A 25,363-nucleotide genomic window follows, 5' to 3' on the forward strand; every position below is an offset into this window, starting at 1 on the left:
AAAGGACAATGTACATTGCTGCTCTGACAGCACTAGAACAAAAGATTGCCATTCTGTCCTAGTTTGAGAAATGAAAATAGACTTTCTGAAGAGTATTTTCTGGGAAATTTGATCAAAAGATTGGGATTTCATGTTAATTCACAGTGCTTAAGTAATGTTAGAGCTAAGTTAAAGAAAGGAAATGGGACTGTAAGCACAGTCAGACAGGAATCAGGAAGAACTCAAATATGTTGCTTATTAATGCATGTTAACATGTACGACTTGTTCTTTTCGATTAGCAATTTTAGCCAGAAAATGTATTTTATAAGTAACTGCAGAAAGATATTTACAAGTTAAATCAGCATCTTGCTTTAGATAAATGGTTTTATCTTGCCTTTGTAAAAAAGAAATGGTAACACTTTTTTCAATGACACCCACAAAATGGCATTTCTTGCAAACTGCAGCAATGGTCATACGCTTTTTTTGTATTCCTTCCAGCCATAGTATTATCCCTTTTGGGAACAGCGGCTTTTCCTCAAGAAGATGGAGTAGACTGCATGCCAGATTAGCATTTTACAATCTTTGACTCGTAACCAGCTTCAACTGCTGCCATTGGCAATACGTCTGTTGAATGAAATGAGACCAATATCTGATTTTTTTGATTGATTTGTGAACATTATGCCCTTAACAGATTGCTTTTTTTTTTTTTTTTTTTTAGGAGTCTGCTAGAATGAGTTAGGGGAAGGAAATTGCAATGAGAATGGTATTGTTTCTCCCTTTCAGAAAGAAGGGTAGGCCAATTTCCAGCTCCACAGAATATATGGGTAAACTAAACCACTTGTATACTGTGGATCATGTTTTTAGCAGCTCATGGTTCCTTTTGTGTGCATGCATTTTGACTGGAGTGTTTACATCAAAGGCTTTCCAGTGCAGTAGAATGCTTGGAAGGCTTCCCCATTGCTCTGTGCAGGAAAGCACAGTTTAAAAGCAAATCCAAAGAAAAAAAAAGTGAGGGAGTATTTATGTTTTATGAAGATCTCTAAGAGTGAGATATGGTTATCATTTCAGTACTCCCTTACACGCAGTGGCAAGTGCTTCATTCTGTGTCAGAAACATCATGTACCTACACTAGAAAAAAGAGCTACAAAAAAGATTGCATTGAAGCAATAGAATATTCCCAAAAGAGAGTGATGCATGATGTTTATGTAGTTTAGAATGTACTATTACATATTCCACTTCATGGATGCCGGATGCTTTGTCAGACCTGACATTTGTCAGGTGTGGTCAGATGACCTGCAGATATTAAGTGCTAAAACAGATCTTGCCTTGGCTTGTGGCTTGTGCCAGCATTTCTTCTTCTTTTTTTTTCCTTAGGAGAGAAATTATCCTGTTTCTCCTGCTAGGAATTATAATGTACTGTTGCAGCAGACCTGGCATGCTGTTTTCTTTTCTAATGAAATTATTGCTGTAATCTCTATTACCTTTTATTTGCTTTTATTGCTTACTATGTATCAGATACTGTGCAATATAAAAGCAAATTCCCCCCACCTCCTGCAGGCAGAGATACAAAGACTGGGAGGGGAGGAAGAACAGAATTAAAAGGATGATCTTCCAATAATGATACTATTGTTGTACAACTTCTCATTTTTTTAATATGTAGCTTCATGAAGGTTCAACTTCAAATTTATGTAGAAAGACAGGTAGACCAATATACACTACAAAAAAAATTTCATAAGTACCTTAGATCTTTCAGATCTTTTGGAGGACACTAGTGGTTTAGGGAATATTAAAAAAAAAAAAAAAGTAGCTCAAGTAGTAGCTCACCTATTGAAGAGAAGTTGCTGCCAATGATATTTGAGAAGCCATGGTGGTCAGGTGAAGTCTCTGGTGACTGGAAAAAAAGCTAATGCTACACCCATTTTTAAGAAGTAGAAAGAATGTGCCAGAGAACTACTGACCTGTCAGCCTAGGGAGGATCTTAGAGCAAATCCTCTTGGAAGGTATTCTAAGACACATAGGAGAGAGGGAGGGGAGGTGATACAAGACAACCAGCATGGCTTCACTGATGGCAAGTCTTGCCTGACCAACCTCATGGCCTTCTAAGATGGTGGCAACTGTGTTAGTGGACAAGAGAAGAGCCACTGATGTATCTATTCAGATGTTTTGGTAAGGTCATTGACATTGTCTCCTGTAACAACTTTCTCTACAAACTGGAAAGATGTGGAATTAATGGGTGGACTGCTAGATGGATGATTGTGAGATCGTGCCTAGAAAATGGTAGTAGATGGCTCTTCATCAGGATGGAGATCAGAAATCAGTCCTGGGACTGACACTATTCAATATCTTCACCACTGACTTCGACAGTAGTCTTGAATGTAGGTTGTGGCAACATTCACTGTTAATACAAGGCTAGGGGATGTAAGGATGGAGGACAACCCTACTGAAAAGGACCTGGGGGCACTGTTGGATGTCAAGCTAGATGTTAGCTGGTAATGTGCCCTCAGCCCATAGAGCCAACTGTATCCTGGGCTGCGTCCAAAGAAGCATGGCCAGCAGTTGAAGGAGGTGATACTGCCCTTCTACTCTGCTCTGATAAGACCTCATTTGGAGTACTGCATCGAGATGTAAAGTTCTCAGTACAGGAGGGGCAAGTATTTGTTGGAGCATTTCCAGAAAAGGCCAGAAAAAATGATCCAAGGGATGTAATATCTCCCCTAAGAGGACAGGCTGAGTGAGCTGAGGCTGCTCAACGCGGGGAAGGAGAGGCTCTGGGGAAATCAGATAGTGCTCTTCAGTCTCTAAAGGGGGGGGTATAAGAAAGAAAGGAACACACTCTTTAGCAGGAGGACAAAAGATTTCAATTTAAGAGAGGAAAGATTTAGAGATAAGAAAAAAGTTTTTTTGCTATAAGGGAACAGATTGCCCAAAGAGATAGTGAATGCCTCATATCTGGAGGCATTCAAGATCAGGCTCTACTGGGCTCTAAGCAACTTGATTAAGCATCCCAGGACTTGGAGGTCCTGGTGGACTAGCAGCTGGGCATGAACCAGCTTGCAGCCTGTATAGCTAACTAAGGGTACATTAAAAGAAGATTGGCCAGAAGGAACGGGGAAGTGATTGTCCCCTTCTATCAGCTCTAGTGAAGCCTCATCTGGAGGACTGTGTCCAGGCCTGGGCCACCCAGTACAAGAAAGATCAAGAGCTCTTGGAGAGAATCCAGAGGAGGGCTGCTAAGATGATCAGAGGGTTGTAGCACCTCTCCTATGAAGAAAGGTTGAGGGAACCGGGCTTGTTTAGCTTGGAGAAAGGAAGACTCTGGAGAGACCTCATTATGGCTTTCTAGTACTTGAAGGAAGTGTATAAACAGGAGGGGGAATGGCTGTTTATGAGGGTGGATAGTGATAGGATAAGGGAAAATGGTTTTAAACTAAGATGGGAGGTTCAGGTTAGATATTAGGAGGAGGTTTTTCACACAGAGGGTGGTGTCACACTGGAGCAGGCTGTCCATGGAAGTTGCGGATGCCCCATCCCTGGAGGCATTCAAGGCCAGGCTGGATGTTGCTCTCGGCAGCCTGGTCTAGTGTTTGGCAACCCTGCATGTAGCAAGGGGGCTGGAACGAGATGATCATTGTCTTTTCCAACCCACTCAGGCCATTCTATGATTCTGATTTAGCTGTAGATGTCATTTCAGGGGAGTTGGACTAGATCATCTCTGGAGGTGCCTTCCAATTCAACAATCATATGATTCTATGAAAAAAATAATAAAAGTATATTCTCAAATTTTCTCTTTACCACATCAGCAGAACTACTTCCCATAAATTTGGAGATGGTACTTAATACATTTAGCTATTTTTACTGACAGGCATTAACTGCTGAGAAATACATATTTAAATAGCTTATATTTTAGAACACTTTAGAGATCATAAGACTTTAAACGGTTTCCACTTCAGACTAAGATGTCTGTAGAAGCAAAGCTAGCAAAGTGTGATGTGAAATATTCCATATGTTAGACTGAAAGAATCACAATTGAAAACCATTACATAACCAGAGCTGCTTTGTCTGGAATTGACTGACAGTGCTTAGTATTCAATTAAGTAGCGTGTTATTGGGCTCAGATGCTGATGGAAATCTAAAAGAAAGCTTAATTTGTTTGACCCTAGTAACCTAACAGCTTTGATTTTATTTGAGACTGTGCCTAATGCATTTTATATATCCAAAGAACACATCATTCTATCAAGAGACAGAGACTTCCAGTAGCTACTCTAAAACCCTACTTAAGTTTCGTTAGCATAATGATTTATTTAAAAAAAAGAAAAAAAAAAGAAAAAAAAAAAAACAAGCTTAGAGAACCTTTAACCTTCATTTAATCTTTTTTTATTTGCTAACCTAAACAGGAACTAATCATTGGAGCAAAGGATTAACAGACACAGGAGACCAGATTATACATTTTTAAGTTTTGCTTTGGAGTCTTGAGGGAATCCTATACTGTGGAATTGGATTAACCTTTCTGACATTTTTTCTAATAACCCAAAAGCTACAGTATAAGTCTTATTCTCCTGACAATCGGCATGGTTTCTTTGCTTACTGTGTAGACTATATATTCATATATATAAAGATGTGTATATTATCAAAACCAACATGATTAATGAGAAATATTTCCACTGTATTTCAGTCTATACTGAAGACTTATCCTTTCTCTATAAATTAGTCACAGGATTTTGTACCCAAAGATGTTAGTAGCAATACTGTTGATAGTATCTGAATGACCATGGGTGTTTTGTCAACGGACTTTAAAATCCAGGTCTGTAAATCTGAAGAAAATTATTAAAATTTGCAGTAGCTTATGTAAAATTTCCACACAAATACTGTGCAAGCACATTCAAACATACTATTACACCACTCCTGATTCTTCAGATCATCTCCTCTCATTCCCAAGAAAAGCGAGGCTCCTGAAGGAGAACAGTTGCAGCAGGTTGGTTCTGGTCCTCTATTACATCTCCCTGGGTCCTTGCTCTGCTCTGAACTTTTCTCAAAACAGCACTGCTAGTGTTTTTCCCATGTAATCATTTCTTTTTTTGCTTCTGGTACATTTCATGGAAACTCTTGGCATGATGTTTGCAGCTATAGGCAGAGACCAAGCCACCCAGTGCTAGGCTTCTGGGAGAGCACTGAGCTTCCTTCTTCTGACAAGTAGTGCAGAGCAGAATGGCCCTCGCAGTGGGAGATATCAAAGAGAATTGAACATAACGTTCTTATGATTGGACGGACTGAGCCTGACACTTTTCAGCCCTAGGTGCAGTAGAATAGTGTAGTGAGTTTAGAAGATAAACCTTGAATATTTGACTTCAGCTTGTAAGAATGTAAAGAACTCTAGCTTGCAAGCTCTTTAGAGTAGCAATAATCCTGTTGTGAAAAAGAAATTGTGAATATATATATAGTTTTAAAATAAAATTGGATAGACTTTCATTGACATCTATCGGTAGTTCAAATATTCAAGTTGATTTTTCATATTTAGAGTAATACATAAATATAATATTTGACCTGGTGATGGAACTAGGCCTATACATTGTTTCTCACTTTGTCACTCACTTGCCATTTTCTTACACTGTTGTTCTTTATACTTACAATACAATGGCAGTTCTTAGGGTCTTCAGGCAAAAATGGTATTAAATACTTGTTTACTGTCTAACTTGTGGGCATTTTTAAATCCAGATGTTGATTAAGTCTCATGAAAAAACTTTGAATAGTTGCAGCATTATGTACTACAGACTATTCTCCAGATCTACCCTGTCCATAAGAAGGCATCATTAGCAGGATGTTCAAACCTTAGAGTTTTGGAGTATACCTACTCCAGTTCTTGATATTATCACTTTATTTTTCCTTATCTTTGTGTGGCACTGTGTTGCAGTTTTACTACTGCTAAAGTAACACATTTTATAACTTTTTCCTGTCTTTTTAAAATGTTGTTCAGCTATTTTTTTTTTTTAATTTTCAATTTATTTTTTTTTTTAATGGTACTTTTTTTCATGTTTGTTAAAGATTGTACTTCTTATTTAAAAATACTGGAAAATAATATTAAAAAGCACTTGATTGTCATAATAGTGAATCTCATACTTCAAACTATTTCCGAAAATCTCCTACAGCATACTTAAAGAAGATAGATACACAGAAACCAGTGACAATTAACTAGGCAATGAGTAGAATCTCTTTCATTTGCTAACACTCTCAAGATGAAGTGTAAACATCCCCAGGTGTATGTTCTAATCAATGCTTTTCAGGAAGTTCTATGCTTCCTTGTGATAATTTTAAATTCACAACTCATAAACAAATTAAAACAACAACAACAACAACAACAAAAAACAAAGCCTTTATCCATAATTAGCATTTGGTTGTCTATAGCATGAAAAATTGAATTCAAATGACAAAAGCCTATCTATCTGTTTATTTTTGCATGCCATTAGTTGCACAGAGGCTTATAGAGAGCTGCATATTAGGCTTGGGAGGCAATATAGCAATTGGCAATTGTTATTCTGTTATAGGCAATTGTTATTCTGAAGGAGACATTTCAAATGATGTTTAATAGAACCTTTAACAATGCTCTTACTAAACAGCCAACTAGCACTCCTCTTGTATTATGTTGTTGTGCATGGAAAAATAAGTACTTCGTTTTATTTAACCTTGAAAGAAAAATTACTTTTTTCTGCTAGAAACAAAGTAAAAACGTACTTAGTTTGACATTTTAACACATAGGTTATGTTTAAATATAAGACCTGTTTCTATTCTACCATACCTTCCATGTAGTGACACTGTCAAGATAAACCATGGCATTTGTCTCCTGAAGGAGATTCTATCTTCACACTGCTCCTGAAGTGACAAAGAGATTTGTACAAGAAAGCTCTGCTAAGACTAGCAAGATCCTTACAAAAGTGTTGCATAATATTGTACATATAAGTTACAAGTTCAGTGAGTTTTTCTATAAAATATTTATGTAAAAAAATGAAAGAAGGAAAAATACTATCAGCTTCCAGAGAGAGTTTATGTAGGCAGAACTCCTACTGATTTCAGTAGGGATTTTCTCTGCTTGTGGCCTTATCTAATAGCCATTGATATTAATGGGAGTCATTCCTTTTATTTTAATGTGCTTTGGATCATGGATTTTAGTTCTAATAGGTCCTGGGCTGTATTTAGAAATAGTCATGCATGTTTTATATAAGAATAAATGTTTAGCCAAGTTTGCTTACTGACTCATTTTCAAATATCAGTCTTCATAAGAGCAGCCTATGTTTGAACACATTGCTCAGGTAAATGAAGGAATATTTTTTACTGTATCTTGTCAATTGGAAAGTATCTCCTTCTAGAAACTTTTTGCTAATTTTTTTAAAATTAGCTGTGGTTCACAAAGGCTGAACTATAGTGAAGTTCAGTGAGATGTACTTTAGCTTTAATGAGCTAGAGACAGATCAAAAAAACACTCTCTGATGCATTAGACACTGCACTGTTTTTTAAAGATTTTCATTATCTTTTCAGCTAATCCATTAACTTGACTATACATTTCAAGCAGAATTGAGGTGGATTTTTGTCCATAACAAAGCTATTCAGAATATACAAAAGCAGTCAACTACTGTACTAGTTAATACTTAATGAAAAGAAATTAAATCTAATCTTCCAAGCCCAACACCATAAAATAATTTGAATTAGTGAAAATATTGCACCAATACTATTGAAGAATGAAGATATTCAGGATTTTTTTTTTTTTTTGTCTGGAATGTTTGGAAGAATTTAACTATTTTCACCGTAATTAAAAATATTTGGCTGCATAAAAAGCTCTGTTGAGTTCATCATCATGAGTTCATCTTTTTACTAGTATATGAATACCTGATATACTGAAGATTCCAAAATAAAGTATCTTTCATACATGCAAAACCCTTCTTCAGTCAGTTAATATGAAGATGAAATGACAAAGACACTTGTGGTATGCTTAGTTGGACTTTTTGCAGAAACAAAAATATGATCCAGAACTTCAGACCATTCCGCTTCAGAAACAAAAGTAGCTGAATGCTTGACACATTGACTGAGGATATTTTAGTAGCATGCGGCGATAAAATTTTCAAGATTGAATCTCAGGTTTCTCCAAAGTGTTTTGTTTTCTTTTTAGCATTAAGCTATCCAGGAAAACAAATCTTAAGTTATCACACTCGATGCTCATGTTTCTGAGTCTCTTTTTGGCACTTGAAAATCATTTTCTTCAAAGGGAAACTCAAGCAGTTGAGGTAAGATATATGCTAAGGAGAAATTTATTGTACCGCTTACATGTTTAATTATTTGCAATATTCATTAGTGCTGGATCGTCACTGTCCTTAGGAATACACTTTTCAATATACTTTTGTATTTTATTAGGATGATAAATCATTAGTATTATTGAATCACAGAATCACTGATTTACAGGGTTGCAAGGGACCTCAAGAGATCATAGTCCAACACCCCGTGCTAAAGCAGATACAGTAGGTTGCACAGGTAGACATGTAGACATCCAGATGGGTCTTGAATATCTCCACAGAAGGAGACTCCATAATCACAGTATTACAATACAGTATACATCACAGAAAGTTCATTTTTCTCACATTTTGTGGTTATTGTGCAATAACAGCATTGTGGAAGCATAGAGTTACAGAATATCTTGATTTGGAAGTCCAATTCCTGGCTCCACAGAGAAACCATCCACAATTCAAACCCTACATCAGAGAGCATTGTCTAAACACTCCTTAAATGCCAGCAGCTTGGGGCCATGACAACTGCCCTAGGGAGCTTCCTCCATGCCCATAGCCCTCTGGAGAAGAAATTTTTCCTAACTCCCAGTTGCCCCTCTCCTGACACAGCTCCATGCTGTTCCCTTGGGCCTTGCTGCTGTCACAGAGAGCAGAGCTCAGTGCTGTCCTCTGCTCCCTGTGAGGAGCTGCAGCTGCCATGAGGCCTCCCCTCAGCTCCTCTGCTCCAGGCTGAACATATCTAGGAACTGAAATTCTCTTTACACATCTTGCCCTCTAGATCCATCTCTGTACATTGCTGTGGTGACTTTTTGTACGTAGCCAAAGCCTTTAACCTTGGCTAGTGTTATTAATAGTTCTGATATGTTGTAAGGCACAGGTGGACCTGAGTATGGACTTCACTTTTTAATGTGAATGTGGATATGCTCCAGTGATCACCTGCACACTGGATGTGCTGAACTTCTGGACAACTATATTTCAAAGCTTTAATAAAGAAATAAAAGTGTGGTGATACACTCCTCCTTGCAGAGTTTCCCTTCAAGAGAGGAAGCTTTTATAACTTTCTAGTACATTGAAAACTGCAAAGAAAATACATGCCACACAGTAGTAAGAACTGTGTAGGAAGAAAGGAGACTGTGTGGACTACCTTGCTGGAAAACTTCACTGAGATATAGAGCAGAGGTAGAAAAACAGGCCAGTTGGACTAGTAAGGAAATATCACTAGTAAATCTAGTCCTTCCTAGTTCATCAAAGAAATATAGATGTTTAGATTTTCTACTGAGTTCTCAGCAGAATTCCCTATTGCAGCTGAAAATTTGGCTCACTTTGAGGAAGGCAAGGTCTGGCTTTTGTTTATTTTGGCAGGAGTGTGGAAGGGAAAAGATTAACTGTATATCACTTGAATGAGATTCATCTACTACAAGGGTAATTCTTCATGTTGAAAGACAACAATCTCATACAAGTTTGGTTTGATAAAAAAAAGGAATAAAATGGGTGTGTCTTCCTATCGCTTTGCTGGCCTGCAACAGAAGCACTGGATTGATTTGGAAAGATTCATATTCTTTCTTCTCAGAAAAATACTGAGTCATTCTGGTTCTCCGTATGGTTCAGGCTTCAGCGTTTGACTCTTAGCCTGTCTGTCCTCTAATTTCATCACGTATAAAAAGCAAACAATACTTGTTTAAAGTGTTCAGAGATGAAAGGTGTTATATAAATGAAGATACAGAAAAAATAATATCGCCCTAGTTTAAATTAAAAAGAAACTTGTGTGAAAAAAAAGGAACTTGATTTTCCTTGTAAAACTAATGAATTGAATATATATTAGCAGAAATCAGAAGAGCCAGGGAACTTTATTGCCTGAATTTTTGTCATTCAGGTTTTGCTGCTTACCATCTCCTGTTCACAGATGTACTAAAAGCCTATTCAACAAGGTATAGTGATGTACTAAAATCACTTTGCCAGCAGAAAACGTTTTTTGAATTTGTAAGTCTGACTTTTTTTCCCCCCAAATTGTTGAAGTGAAGAAATGTAATTGATGCTTTTTGAGTCTTGCCCAGTATCTTCTCAGTCTCCTTGATGAATCCCATTATCTGGAAAGCGACCTTTACAGTTCATATCTCTTTCAAACCTAATGTAGTTATTCTCTATCCGGTTATAATGAAAGTATTACATGGATAACTGTTCAGCATTATCTTCCAAAAGGAAAGCTAATTTGGGAAAGAAATGAAGTAGTTTAACATAAAATCCGATTTTTTTTTTTTAACCTTGCAGATATGTGGGAGTGAGTGCTGATTAAGTTCATGGATATGTTAAATACGCTGAACTACTTACTTACTGTAAAAGGTAATTTCAGTTTCAGAATTTATGGGTACCTGAATCAGTTCCTCTCTTCAATTACAATACTGAGATGAATGGTTTGTGTTGCTGGAATATACTGAGAATATATCTGTTTGACTTTCTGAAGCATACAACTGTATGTGTTATACCCAGATATACATTTCTTTCAGATGAATGGTCCTTGACTTGATGCTTTTGCTTTTTTGAACAGCTTTAAAGTAGTTGTTATCTCCTGCAATTAATTTTATATGCTCTTTAGTTTTAGATTTTTTTGAGGTGGCTATGCAACATGGTGTAATTTGCTTCATAAGTAGATGTGAATCAGGTATGTGTGCAAGTTCGTACTGGCAGAGCTGTTGAATTTTAGCTTGACTTCAATTTGTTGACTTAGGACCAATGAGACTGTATCCAGTTTCCCATATGTTTTACTCCACTGTAAGCTAATTAATAATATTCATTAATTTCCAGAGAGGGCTGGGTTCATGTAGGTTGACATAAGTCAGATCACATGAGATCCCTTCATACTGTTAATGGCATGGGTATAATAATTTTCTTACTTTTCCCTTCGGAGGTGTCTTGGCTAAATATAAAATACAATTCTGCCAAATACCAGCATTTGATATAAAAGCTAGTTGAATTGTGCTCCTTTTGCCACTATACCATCTTAGTCACAAGGTATTCACTATTATTAAAATGAAAGAAATATCTACCCAGATTTCTTTTAAGAAGTTGATGAACAAAGTAAGGAAAGCTCTTAGTAGGCATGAAGAAGTTGAAGTATTCAAAGGTCTGGGCTCTGGCATACATCAAGGGCCTGTGCCATTTCTGCAGCACAAATTAGCAGTCTAACATGGACTTTGATTTTTGCTGCTGAGATAGAAAGAGATCTTGAAATGAAAATAACAATGATACAGTTTAAAAGGAAGTAAACAAAAAGGAACAGTAAAGACAGCAACTTACTAGGAGACAAAGCTGTGCAAGAAACTCCTTTTTGAAAAATATTATTTCACTATAGTTTGCAAAAGGCAGCATCATAACTAAATTGCACATACTGACGTCTACATAGAAAGATCTGTTGAGACTTGTCCAGCTTCTGCTTACAATATTATTTAGAGAATCATGTACTTATTTATGGAGCACATAGGATCTTCCAATCTGCAACTATTGCTAATTTCAACAGCTGAATAAAAGATTCACCACCTTCCTCTAAGACTATCAAAGTCTTGTTTATAGTAACAACACTGTACATTTGCAAAGCAAAATCTCAAGCTGACGTTGTAGAATACCTATAAATGGTGTCTTTGCATTGTAAAGGCCATGTGAATAATTGATGTTTCTGTTTTTTGGGGGTAACAAAATGAAGAATAAAATTTTTGTGTGTGTCTGTCATGGTTTTATGATTTTGGTTATCAGTATTCCACACCATAACATCATGTAATGCACTGGGGGTTTGACTGCTGATGCTCAAGTTCTGGGTGCCAGTCCGGAGAAGAAGAAGAACTACATTTCCACAGGTGGCTTTGTGGTCAGCGAGGAGATATAACTCCTGGTGAGGTCACCTGATGTTCTCTTCTTCACCTGCTCTTCTTCACCTGCGCTTCTCCGTCTGCTCTTCTCTTCTCCGTCTGCACTTCTCACCTCAGCGTTGTGGTGAGGCCTAACCACCTCTCTCTCTCTCATTACATTTTGCTGATACTATATTTAGTAAATTAGTTTGTTCCACCTCAGATTGTTGCTACTGTTTTCAATTATTTTGGGGTCCCCTGTTTCCCTTTTCTAGAGGAGCGGATCCGCGGATCCCTCCACCCCACAGGTCACAGAACCAGGATGAACCAGCCCATAAACCATTGACAGTTTGTCTCATCAAAATATTCTGTTCAGTAAGAATTTTCATTCTTAGGCACTTGGAAATTCACATTCACATTAGGCATTTGGAAAGAACAGAAGATAAGAAGATTGCTTTAAAATACTGATAGAACAGGCAAGATCCCTTCTTCTGGGAGGCCTGTCTTTATGGCTCTCAGCCAGGTTGCTCTAGAGCCAAATTTCCTCTGCCTGAGCAGAATTGAACTTCCCGAAGAGCATGCTAGCATTGAAGACATTGGATAGTCTGTGCCAACGGTAATCTTCACCTTTTATGTTGATGATTTTCTCCTTGGTATAAATAATAAACACATGGGATATCAGCAGTCCTCTCTGAAATGACATGTTCCCCAGTTAAAAAGCAGGAGGAAGAGAGGGACTGAGAGACTTTTTCTCAGAAGTAAACTGTACTCTGAGAAAGGCTCCCTCTTAAGCAAGAAGAAAGAAAATCAGAGCATTATCCCGACATCTAAGGCACTTGGCAGCATGGCAGGAAGCCTGGTAGGGTCACCACAGATCAAGGTAGTGTCCCACAGGCAAAGATCTAAACTACTGAGTTACTTGTCAGTGAAGCAGTATTGCTTTCTCTTTGTGATGCTAACCCTCTTTGTGATTCCAACCCTCTCTTATTTTTCCCAGAGAAGTCTGAAGAATTTATAAAGACAGTGCTACATCCAAAATATTTTTTTTTAGTGCATGACTGGCTCAACAAGAAAATACAAAAATCACATTGTTCTACCATACTGAATAAATATTTATCAGGGCCAGAGAGAGCAATCTCTTTGCAGCACTTTTACATAGAATTTTACAGATTATCCACATTGTCTCATGGTCTCGTAAGAGACCACCTTGACTCTGTCTGCTGTAACAAGAGATGTGTGACACTGCAAAGCTACAGCCAACTACTAGCATTGCCATCTCCGCAGCCTTATACTACATGCTATCCCCTGAAATGTGATGTGGATCATGATAGTTACTTCCTTTCTGTTTATGCTTTGAAAAGGGTCCCTATCTTCTTTATGACAACCTTTTCTTACTTTCCATTTCCATTCATTTTCTCACTCTTTCCTTTTCCTTTTATTTTACAGGAAGAAAACTCCGTTTTTGATATCCACAAAGAAAGGTTCTCTTCCAATCAGAAGGGAAAGACCATGAACAGTCTCCTGCATTTAGCCAGAAATGAATAGTTAAATAGATCTAGATGAGCTCTAGGCTTGCTAAACATGTTATTTCCCTCACTTTTTTTTCTTTCTTTTTTTTTTTTTTTTTCTTTCTGCTAAATAATTTAATCCACCAGGAAATAATGTATTTGAAAAATACATAATATAAAAATAGAAGATGTCTTTCCCTTAATTTTTTTTTAAGACCACTAATTGCCTAACTCATTAATTTACAGCAATTAGATAAAGATTATAAAATACTAATTTTCTATATTGGTCTATATTACACTTCAGTGATCTTGTCAGTATTTTCTCATGAATTCTTTTAAACCTGTGTTTTCCCTTCTCAAGCTTTTCTTACTGCCTTCTCAAAATATCTTGCTTTCAGACCTTGTTTGTCTTTCTGCTTTCAGGATTTTTCTATTTAAGGAAAGCAAGCAGATTCAGCATCACAATCTGTTTCATTATAGTTTAATTTCAACCAAATGTATATATAAAATGTAATTTTCATCTACTTTTCTTTCCATTAAAAAATAGAATTTTAAGAAATCGAGTAACACAGAAATAGGAAGAATTTAAGTTAGTGACGCATTGTTCTGATCATGTCCAGGAGAGATTATACAAAGTAAATACAGATAGGAAAATAACATTGTAATAGAGATTATGCTCATTACTATGCACAGAAAGAGATCTGAAATATGGCTGTAAAAATCTTAACTTTTTTTTTCCTTTGTTTGTTCTGTTTGCTTTCCCCTCTCCTACCTTACCCCAGGACAATGAAGTTTTAAAAAATGATTTGAAAAAATTTTTTTTGAGAGCATTGTAACAAATGTCTGTTTAAAACTATTGTAGATATTGTAGATATCTAAGTCTCTAGACTTAGAGATTGTGAAATGAAACTTAAATTTATCTGAAATCTGTGTTAATGTAGTTACCAATCTGGTGCTTTTGGGGAGAAAATGACCTGATGTTGTTCTACATCTTCCTCATCAGAAGACTTGCAGTTTTTGTTGTTGTTATTTTCTACACCCTAGAAATTTTTTTTTTTTCTTGAGATTAACTCAATGATAATTTTTCCTTTCAAAAGAATGCAGAGGTTCCTTAGTTGGAGGGAAGTGTTTTAAGTCAGTTTTACTCAGTTAAACATACTTGTAGAAACTGAGAATCTGAATGCTGATAAATAAATCACATTTGAGAAGAAGCCAAAAAACTGGCCCAGCATTTTGTCTAAAGAGTGAGTTTTAAAGAATCTCTATAGCAATAATACTTTATACTGAAATTCATCTGCGTAGAAAGAAAAATAACCCTGTGCCACAATCTCTCAATTAGGTTGTGCAAAATTCTGTAGCTGTCTGCAAAAGAACAGGTAGACCATCTGGGCCAAAAACAAGCTGGAAAGACTGAAGGGAAATGTTAAGAACATACAGGGGAGAAATCTTCTCCTCATAGAAGTGGAATCTCAGTTATGCGGAGGACAGAGTGTGTGTAACAGAAGACAGTAGACAAGAAAGAAGAAAGAAGGAAATCTCCCTTTTTTTTTCCTAAATCTCTTTCTATCTCCAAGTTCTGGTAGGACCAAGAGTTACTAAGCTTTTGAAATAAGAAATCTCTCAGAAAAAAAAGGGTGGGACATGCCCTAAAATAGAAGTCATCAACAGCATCTGATAGAGACCATGAAAAAGTGGGTGGTTGAAAAGGAATGAGCTGGTAAATGAGTTACCTAAACAATCTCTGTAAGAATTTTAAACCAAAGTCCTGAAACATTTTTGACGTAATATGTGCATGGAGAGTTGAGGATCTCCAAGGATATGCAAAGTATGTGCCAAAAAGAAAAAAAAAAAAAAAAAAAAAAAACAACAAAAAAACTGTAATTCATGTGTGGAGGAACTTCCCAGATGAGCTAGACAAGATATAATAGAAGTATAATACACAGATAATATCTACATTACCTGAGGCAAGTTCTGTGGAATAACATGAGAAATGTTTTTCTTGTGCCTTTTTTATTTTTGTGTGTTTGTTTAAATTTTGTAGATCAGCTAGTTATTTTAATTGACTGATTTTACACTGAAGTTAGAATAAATGTGACTGAGAATGAAATGAAGTTAATTACTTGAATAAGGTCAAATTTCTTGAACTAGGAGAAAACTCAAGAGCTCTCTAATTCTACCATAACAGGGAGAAAAAGACAAGAATCTAAGGTTGGGAGGAGCTAGTCAGTAATTTTCAAACACACCTCTCCTTTCTAGACATTTGACATACGAAATTTTTGTGAAGTTTGTAGAGCAGCAATGGCATAACATGATCATAAAATTCAGCATCTAAATTGTTTCAGAGATTGTATCTTAGTAAATACCATCTTATTTGTGATAAGAATAGTCTTGGGCTCTTTGTTTTCTGGAAAAAATATCAAAAATTAAGGTTTCAGTAGAATAAAGTTTGAATCTAAGAAAATCTTGTTGCAGAGTTAGTCCAGCTTTGCAAAACAAGATGTCTGAATGCAAGTGTGTATGCTTTACTGCCTGGATAACTGTCTATGTGGCTAAGCTCAAAGAGTCATAATGAATGGAATTTGATCCAGTTGTCATCTTGTTTACAAGTGCCATCCCCAGGGCTCAAGCTAGGGAACAAATTTGTTATTTTAATCAATGTACTTGACATGGGGACTGCTTGCATTTTCAGTTAATTCATAAATGATACCATATTAGGTAAAGCTGGAAGGCTCTGTATTGGGATCTGGATGGGCTGGATTGATAGGCTGAATTCAACCGCATCATATTCAACAAGGGTAAATGCTAGGTCCTTCTCTTGGGTCATAACAACCCCAGGCAGCAATATAGGCTTGGAGAAGAGTTGCTGTAAAATTGACTGGCAAAGAAGACCTGGGAATGCTGGTTGACGTCCAGATGAACATGAGCAAACAGTAAGTACAGATGGTCAAGAAGACCAAGGGCATTCTGGTCTGCATCAGAATTAGTATGGCCAGCAGGACTAGGGAAGTAATTATCTCCTTGTACAAGGCACTTGTGAGACAATATCTCTAATCTTATGTTTTCCTTTGTGTCTGTCACAATACAAAGAATATTGAGTTGCTTGAGCAGACTTATCTTGCTATGCAGACAAGAGCAATAAAGCTAGTGAAGTGACTATAGAACAAAACTTATGAGGAGAGATTGAAGTAACGGGGGAGTTTAGCCTAGAGAAGAGGCCTCTACAACTACCAACTTAAAAGGAAGTTGCAGCATGATGGATGTCATTCTCTTTTCTTAGATGTCATATTACAGAACACAAAGAAATAGTATGAATAGAACATTCTAGAGGATGTTTAGATTAGATATTAGAAAGAATTTTTTTTTACAGAAAGACCAGTCAGACACTAGAAGGGCAGCTAAGAGAAATAGTGGAGTTTCCTGCCCCAGAATTATTTAAGAGGTGTGTGGACGTGACTGCAAGGAATGGTCTAGTTATGGACATAGCTGGTCATGTTCACAGTTGAATTTGAATGCTTTTTCCAACATGGATTATTCTATGACTCTGTAATTCCATCAAGTTCATCAGAAGGTTGAGGTAGATCTGAGGAACAAGAGAGTTAACTATTGATTTCAAATTTCAAACAGATAAGACCAAAGAAAAATATCTAAGATTCAATGCTCTTTGTTGTCTGTAACAAGAGAGTAAATAGCACAGAACAAGTCTAGAAAGGGCTAGCAATATCAACTAATTACACAGAAATAAATTAATAATTTCTGTAGCTGGAGGACAGAAATGGATACTGATAAGGAGTTAAGAGCACAGTGCAAGAATAAGCTGATAAAGACAGTGAGAAGGGTAGTTTCTAAGTAAAAGTTTAATGGAAAGTAGAAAAGTTAAAAATATGCGTCTGTGTGTGTCTCTTTTATTCCTGAAGTCTAACTCATTCACTCATTGAAAACCCGGATCTTAGAAATTTTTAATGTCCTTAGACACAATTTTTTAGTTTTCTTAGCAAATAGCTCATATTACTTTAGAGATTGTCAAAATATCAAAAAAGGTTTTTTGCACTAGAGCAAATTGAATTTCATATGCCTATAAAATTTTTCAGATGCAAACATTTTTTAGGCAGAAGTGCATAAGAAAAATCTTCTTAGTTTGACTCCAGTGTACAAAGCAAAATTATTTTTTTAAATACAATATCCATCCAGTAGGTTTGGACTCTCTCATGGCTGAGGGATTAAAGTAATTGCAGCATGATGGTTAGGCTAAAGGTTAGGAGAACAAATGTGAATGAAAGAAAAAATGTGTAAATACCAGTGGAATGTATTCTTCTAATGCGGTGTTTACAACACTGTACACCTGTGGTTGGACTACAAAATGATTAAGTAGCATACCTTTGATATCCTCAAGGAACTGGGGCTGTTTAGTCTGCGGAAAAGGAGGCTGAAGGGAGATGTTATTGCCCTCTTGCGAAATCTGAAAGGTACTTACAGAGAGAGTGTGATTAGTCTCTTCTCACTGGCAACAGGTGACAGGAAGAGGAGAAATGGCCTCAAGTTGTGCCAGGGTGAGTTTAGTTTGGATATCAGGAAACGCTTTTTTACAGAAAGGGTTGTTGAGCACTGGAATAGGCTCCCCAGGGAGGTAGTGATTCACCATCCCTGAATGTGTTTAAAAACTGTTTGGATGTGGTGCTCAGGGACATGATCTAGCGGAGGGTAGCTTGTTAGAGTTAGGGTAGTATGGTTATGTTGTTACTCAGCTTTGGTGAGGCTGCACCTTGAGTACTGTGTCCAGTTTTGGGCACCTTTGGGCAAGAAAGACACTGAGGCCCTTGAGCGTGTTCAAAGAAGGGCAACAAGGCTGGTGAGGGGTCTGGAGCACAGGCCTTAAAAGGAGCGGCTGAAGAAGCTGGGATTGTTCAGCCTGGAGAAGAGGAGGCTCAGGGGAGACCTTATTGCTCTTGCTAATTACCTGAAGGGAGGCTGTAGTGAGCTGGGAGTTGGCCTCTTGTCTCCTGTAACTGGCGATAGAAATAGAGGGAATGGCTTCAAGCTGTACCAGGGGAGATTCAGGCTGGACGTTAGGAAAAACTACTTTTCTGAAAGAGTGGTCAGGCACTGGAATGGGCTGCACAGGGAGGTGGTGGAGTCACCGACTCTGGAGGTGTTCAAGGAACGTTTAGATTTTGTGCTGAGGGACATGGTTTAGTGAGAGCTATTGGTGATTGGTAGATGGTTGGACTGGATGATCTTGAGGGTCTTTTCCAACCTTGGTGATTCTGTGATTCTGTGATTCTATTGTTGTTGGACTCGATCTTTAAGATCTTTTCCAACTGGAACAATTCTATGATTGATTCTAAAGTTTTTCTTCTATTGCAGTAATGTAAGTTCTATGCTTGCAACAAGAGGACATGATTGGAGCCCAAATGCCTAAATACATTTTCTCTTTTAGGGATAATAAATCTCTGTAAACAACTTTGTATCTGATTGATTCTCTGCAGCAGGTTGCCCAGAGAGGCTGTGGATGCCCTGACCCTGCAGGTGTTCAAGGCCAATTTGCACGGAGTCCCGGGCAATCTGATGCACTACTTGATCTAGCAGTTGGTAACCCTGTGGCAGGAGGGTTGGAACTTTTGATCCTTGAGGTCTGTTCCAACCCAAGCCATTCCATGATTCTATGATTCTATCACTAAAATTTCAGTTTTAAGTCTCACAGTGGCTGTACATAATGTTTGTAAGAACTATTTTAATATCTAGATACTAAGTATTTTAGAAAAAGATGTCTGTCAGAGCTACTGACAGATCTGTTTTGAGTTTTTCTTTTGCTTGACAGTTGTTCAGGAAATTGAAATTGTTGCAACTTCTGTAGTCCAATATTTCAATGATATATTCCTTTTGCTCTACTAGAACCAACAGCAATATGACAAAAAGTTTCAAAGGTTTTTTTGAAAAAAAGAATATGTTAAAATCTACTAGAACTGGAAAAAAAAAAAAAAAAAAAAAAAAAAAAAAGCACAGCTAGGGAGAAAGTTTTTAATAACTTGGCACACTTCCGTGACAGAACTTGTAGTCATCTCTGCATAAATCATTTAAAAATATTTCAGAAATAGTTGTGGATTAATATTTCCTGCATTTTATATAGCTAGATTATTTTTAAAAAAATATTTAATACCAGTTGAATATTGCCTATAAAGTAGTTAAGCAAATATCCTTTTCAAATGAATTAAATAGTTCTGCTCCTTTGAATGTTATAGTTCAGATATCAAGGTCCAACTGTACAGAAGGAAACTACTATCAAAGTGCTTGGCGAGTAACTGGGATATTTTACTCTATAAAATCTATGGAGAAACATAAAAGAACAATAAGCTAATTTTAAAAATAGCTGCAAACAACTGCAAGCATTTAAACACTGCTGAAGACTTACCTCAAGCCTGCACTGTTTGTAAAATTTACAAAGCTTATTTCAATCGTTTCAGTCATTTTTAATGTTAAATGTACTCTTGTCCAAGTCTTCTTCAAAATGATCTAGGATAACAAGGGACAAAGTAGCAAGAAATCTATTTATTGTCAAGAAGTACTCTATTAGAAGTTGATTCTGCTGAAGTCAAAGGAATTGTACAAGGATGTGGGACTGCATATGATGCCACAGACACGCCACCATTTCAGGATCCCTCACTGCAGGGGCTAGCAATCTCTCCTTGCTCTATCCGCAATCTCTCCTCGCGAGGGCCATTGCAACACAGACACCAATACGGGGGATGCTGCAAAACTGTGTTTATTGAAATTCAACAGTATCTTATATACCCTCCAGAGTCCACTTGTCAGAATCTTATTGGTGGGTATCAGTCCAGGCAGCCCAGCACAAGTCCTACCATTGGCCCTTCGTTGTTACATTCCATGGCAGCCATCTCCAGGTGGTGTCTATCTTTTTGTTCCTTATCTTCCTCCTTCAGCTCCTTCTTCCTTGCTTAGTTTCTTCCTCAAGGCCAATGGATGCACTGTTCCAAGCGCGTACCACAATGCTGAACAACTCTCATATGTGCTTATCATGAGACAGTCCAGCTGCCTGTACCGTGACAGCTCGAGTCCCCTGTTAGTCACCTAATAACAAACCCAACAATATGAGAAAGATGTTTAACTGTTCTCTTGAAAATGAGCATGGGTTCACAGAAATAGAGCATTTCTAGATAGGTAACTATGAGCAGTTAACTTGTGTATTATACCATATTTACTATTGCTTGATGTTGTCAGAATAACTGCTTTAATAAAGAACCTCAAAATCCAGCCTCACCCATATTTCCTTCTAACCTTTACCTTATTCTCAGTGGATGGAGATTAAACTTTGTATTATTGCACATGTCACTCCTTGGAGGCATACAGGGGAAGAAGCTACCCTAACTACAGTACCTATGACTGTATCATTCCACTCTGTGTTTTAGAACTTCACTAGATCTTTTCATCCTATTCATGAAAATGAAAAAAAAAAATGAAAAAAAAAAAGCAAGAAATACATTAGGATGTTAAACCTATAGCATATTCTTATAAATGGTCTGGGAACAGAGCTTTCCTGAATTTGTGTTATCCAATGTGTTTTTTAGAGTTTGTATTTTCTCTTTTCCCCCCAGTTGGATCCTTCTTATCATGCATATCGACACATGCTTTGCTTTTGCTATCATGATATCAGTAATTTTTTGTGGGTTTTGTAATGTTCTTAACACACTTTTTTTCTCATTAATGACACTAAATTTTGATTACTTTATTACATCTTCTGGAGTGTTCTTTGGATCTTGATCTTGCCTTATCTTATACTATGTCTTCACATATGTGACTTATTTCTCTTCTCTCTATATGTAAACTATTCAAATGTTTTCTAGATTACCATTATAAAAGCTAAAATGTTTGCATATGTGAAAACTTCTTTTTGAATAGATGAAGTTTATTTAGTAGTAATATCAATTTCTTTTTCATTATTTAGTACTTTACTTTCTGATAATCAGAGATCTTGAGGCATTTTTCTTTCTCTCTTTTTCTTTTTTTTTTTTTCAAATGTGGGTTTTCTTAAGCCTAGAATGGAAGAGAAATTAAAGGATGATTGATAGCCTTATTCAGTCCCCCCATTAATTATCTTAGATCACTAGTTTATTCATTTTTCTGTAGAAACAAAGCAACAGGATCCATGGTACAGTCAGAAAATGATTATTTGACTTACTGAAAGTTGTCCCAAATGCTAGACTCTTCCATAAAGTATAGAAGTACAATATGGAAAATAAAATTCCAAATTCTAATGCAGTACTGAAATATTTATCTGCTTTGGGCATTTCTACTCTCTATGTAGCAAAATTATACAGTACTATGTACTGCTGGGAAAGCAGGTACTCTTATTTTCTTTACACATTTAACTTTGGCAGAATGAGTGAATTTAGGAGTCAGTCAAAGATGTTTAGTTTGTGATGGTTAAGGATGTGAAAGGTTAAGTAGAAATTCCAGTGATATTTACTTGTATTTGTTAAAAACAGAAGCCAAATGGCTATTTCTTCACAGCAACAGGGGCTTGACAGTTATATAGATTTTCTATCGTTTTAGTTGCTGCCAGCTAAATAGACTGACTTGACTAAAAAACATGTATGAAGGAACATATCTGTCTGTGTTTCTTGGAGCTGCTCATGGATAGCACATTTGTAGTGATATGAAGAAGGATTCTTTACTAATATCAGGGTAAGTTACATTCCGCAAAGAACTTTCATGGTGTAGTGTTGTAGAAGGAAAGATGTGGGCTCAGAGTTGAATGAAGTGGATGCCTTGGTTATGGAGGATGCTGAAAATGTGGAGATACTGATCATTTCTTTTCTTCAATCTTTGCAGTTAAGACAGGTCCTTAGGAGTCCCAAACCATGGAGACAAGTGAAGGACCCTGCAGAAAGGAAGACTTCACATTGGCTGAGGTGGATCTTGTTAGAGATCATGTAGGCAAAATCAAGACATGCAAAGTCATGGGCCCTAATAGAATGCCACCAGAAATGCTGCAAAAACTGGCAGGAATGATTGTTGAATGGGTCTCTGACTTCTCTGAAATGTCAAGGAGAACAGGTGAATTGCTTGAGGAGTGGAGTAGAACCAGTGTCACTTCGGACTTCAAAAAATGCAGAAAGCAGGAGCCTGCAAGCTAGAGGCCAGTCAGCTCCACCTCTGCTCCTGGGAATGAGACAGAATAACTTATTCTGGATACCATCTCCAAGAAAATGGAAGAAAATAAGGTAATCAGGAATAGGCAATGTGGATTCACCAAGGGAAACTCACACTTGACCAATCTGGTAGCCTTCTGTGATGTCAAGACAGGGTGGATAAATGAAGAGAAAGCAATAGATGTTGTCTTCAGCAGGGCTTTTGACAATGTCTTCCACAGCATCCTCGTAGGTTAACCTAGGAAGTGTAGGATAGATGAGAGGACATGAAGTGGATTCAGTACTGGCTGACTGGCAGAGCTCAGAAGGTTGTGATCTGTGGCACAGTCTTGTTGGAGCTCCTATAGCTAGCGGTGTTCCCCAGAGGTTGGCACTGGCTTTTGTCTTCCTTAACTTCTCCATCAATGAGCTGGACAAATGGATAGAAGACACCCTCAACAAATTTGATGAAGATACAAAGCTAGGAGGAGAGGCTTACATACCACAAGGTTGTGCTGCCAATCAATGGTCAGGCTGGAGAGAAAGATGTAAAATGAACCTTATCAGGTTCAACAACAGCAAGTATAGAGGAAGAAGGAATAACCACATCCATCAGTACAGGTTAGGAGCTGTTTTGCTGGAGAGGAGTTCTGCAGAGAAGCACCTGGGGTGTCTTGGTGTATGAGAGATTGGCCATGAGACACCAGTGTGTCCTTGTGGCCAAGAAGGCCAATGGTATCCTCAGGTACACCAAAAAGAAGGTGGCTAGCAGGTCAAAGGAAGTTCTTCTCCCTCTCTGCTCTGCCCTGGTGAGGCCACATCTGGAGTACAGCATTCAGTTCTGGGCTTCCCGTGTCAAGAATGACTGGGAAATACTGGAGAGGGACCAGCAGAGGACCTCAGAGATGATGTTGAGCCTGGAGCACTTCCCTTATGAAGATCATCTGAAAGACCTGTTATTGTTCAGTCTGGACAAGAGAAAAGTGAAGGGAGATCATAACACTTATAACAGAAAGTTCCCTTTCAACATAAGAATAACCTTTACATTTTGAGAGTGACAGAACATTAGAACAAGCTGCCCAGGGAGATTATGGAGTCTCCTTTTCTGGATATGTTTGAAACAGATGATTTCTTGTCTAATCCAGACTGCTTTAGTGTGGGAGTTTGACTCGGTTATCTCCACAGTCCTTTCCTACTCTCACAATTCCATGATGCTGTGTTTGTGTGTAACATGTGCTGGTGCCAAGTGTATAGGTATTGTTCTGTGTTCCTTCAGTGACTCTTTGTGACTTGTTTCCACTGAAACTTGGTCTTTTCTAGTCAATCCACTTCTGTAAACTTGCACATCCTTATTTCTGGATATTATACAAGTATGTTTGCATTTTCTGAATCTTCACTAGCTGCTTTCTGCTGTTCATTTCTGTTTGTTATAAGTCTGTTTGAATGTCTATTTCACTGAAACAGATCAGAAGAATTTGTATGTGGTTATTATCTGTATATTAGTGAAAGAATAATTGGAAGGTGGAGGTGAAAGAGAATGGTCAGAGAGAGAAGGAGAAAAAGCATGATGGAAGCAACAAAAGACTGTGCTAATAGGTTGTGCTGATAGAATAAGGAAAAAAGCCTGGCCTTCTGTAAAATTAGCCTGGAAATTGATCAAAAGAGCCCATAGTTAAGAGAATTAAGATCCATGAATGGCCTTCTGATAGAAATAGTGGGTAAAATAAGTAATTTCTAAAATGAAGATTAGTAAGTTTATGAAAGGGATTAAGTGATTATGATGAGTGGAGTTGATGACCCAAGAGATTCATTCATTGCCCCTCACATCTTCTGTAAGAGATAGCTTGACTGAAGATTGAGTGCATCACTGTGTCTCATTTTGTTTTGAGTACTAAATACCATGCCCAACCATTGCCACAGTCTGACTTCCTTTAAAAGGTTTTTGGTAGGGTGAAATGATTCAGATGTCTTAAAATACTGTTCTTACTGTGCAGATTTGTCTGATTTTGATTAATCAGCTCTTCTGCACTCTTTAGTAGAGTTAATAAAGGAAAGGTGAGGATAGAGGTACTGTAAGAACAGTTTTCAAATATTTTCCCCTATTTGTGTAGTAGTTAGGTGCACACCAGTGATCAGAGTAAAGAAGTCCGATTAGCAATAATACATCAACAAATACATTAAAAAAAAAAAAAAAAAGAATTATTTTCGCTCTAAGTGTAGCTTGATTTTGAGGAAGAATAGCAAGTAAGTTTGAAAGTGCTGTTCCTTTGACATAATATAATTTCGTTTTTGATGTCGGACCTTATATTGTTTGTAAAATACAGGAGACTGCTCAGCTTTCTGAGGTGCAAAGCTCCTCATGTTTTGCCTTCTCAGAAAATACGTCCCTTCAGAGAATAATTTAAAAGAATAAAATATTTTAAAATAGCTTGCAATTATATTGATACATGCAACTGTCAGGAATAGCAGGGAAACTTAAATTAATGTTCTGTTCTTTTCACCTTGCAAAGATTTTATCAGCACATAATCCCAGCTTCTTTCTTATGACTCCTCATTTATATCTTGAGAATATTAGTCAAATATTGTTCTTATTAAAACAAAATGCAATTCTTTAAAGCCACTGAGTT

The sequence above is a fragment of the Tympanuchus pallidicinctus genome, unplaced genomic scaffold, assembly GCF_026119805.1.
Source record: "Tympanuchus pallidicinctus isolate F22 unplaced genomic scaffold, pur_lepc_1.0 scaffold4, whole genome shotgun sequence".
Lineage (NCBI taxonomy): Eukaryota > Metazoa > Chordata > Aves > Galliformes > Phasianidae > Tympanuchus > Tympanuchus pallidicinctus.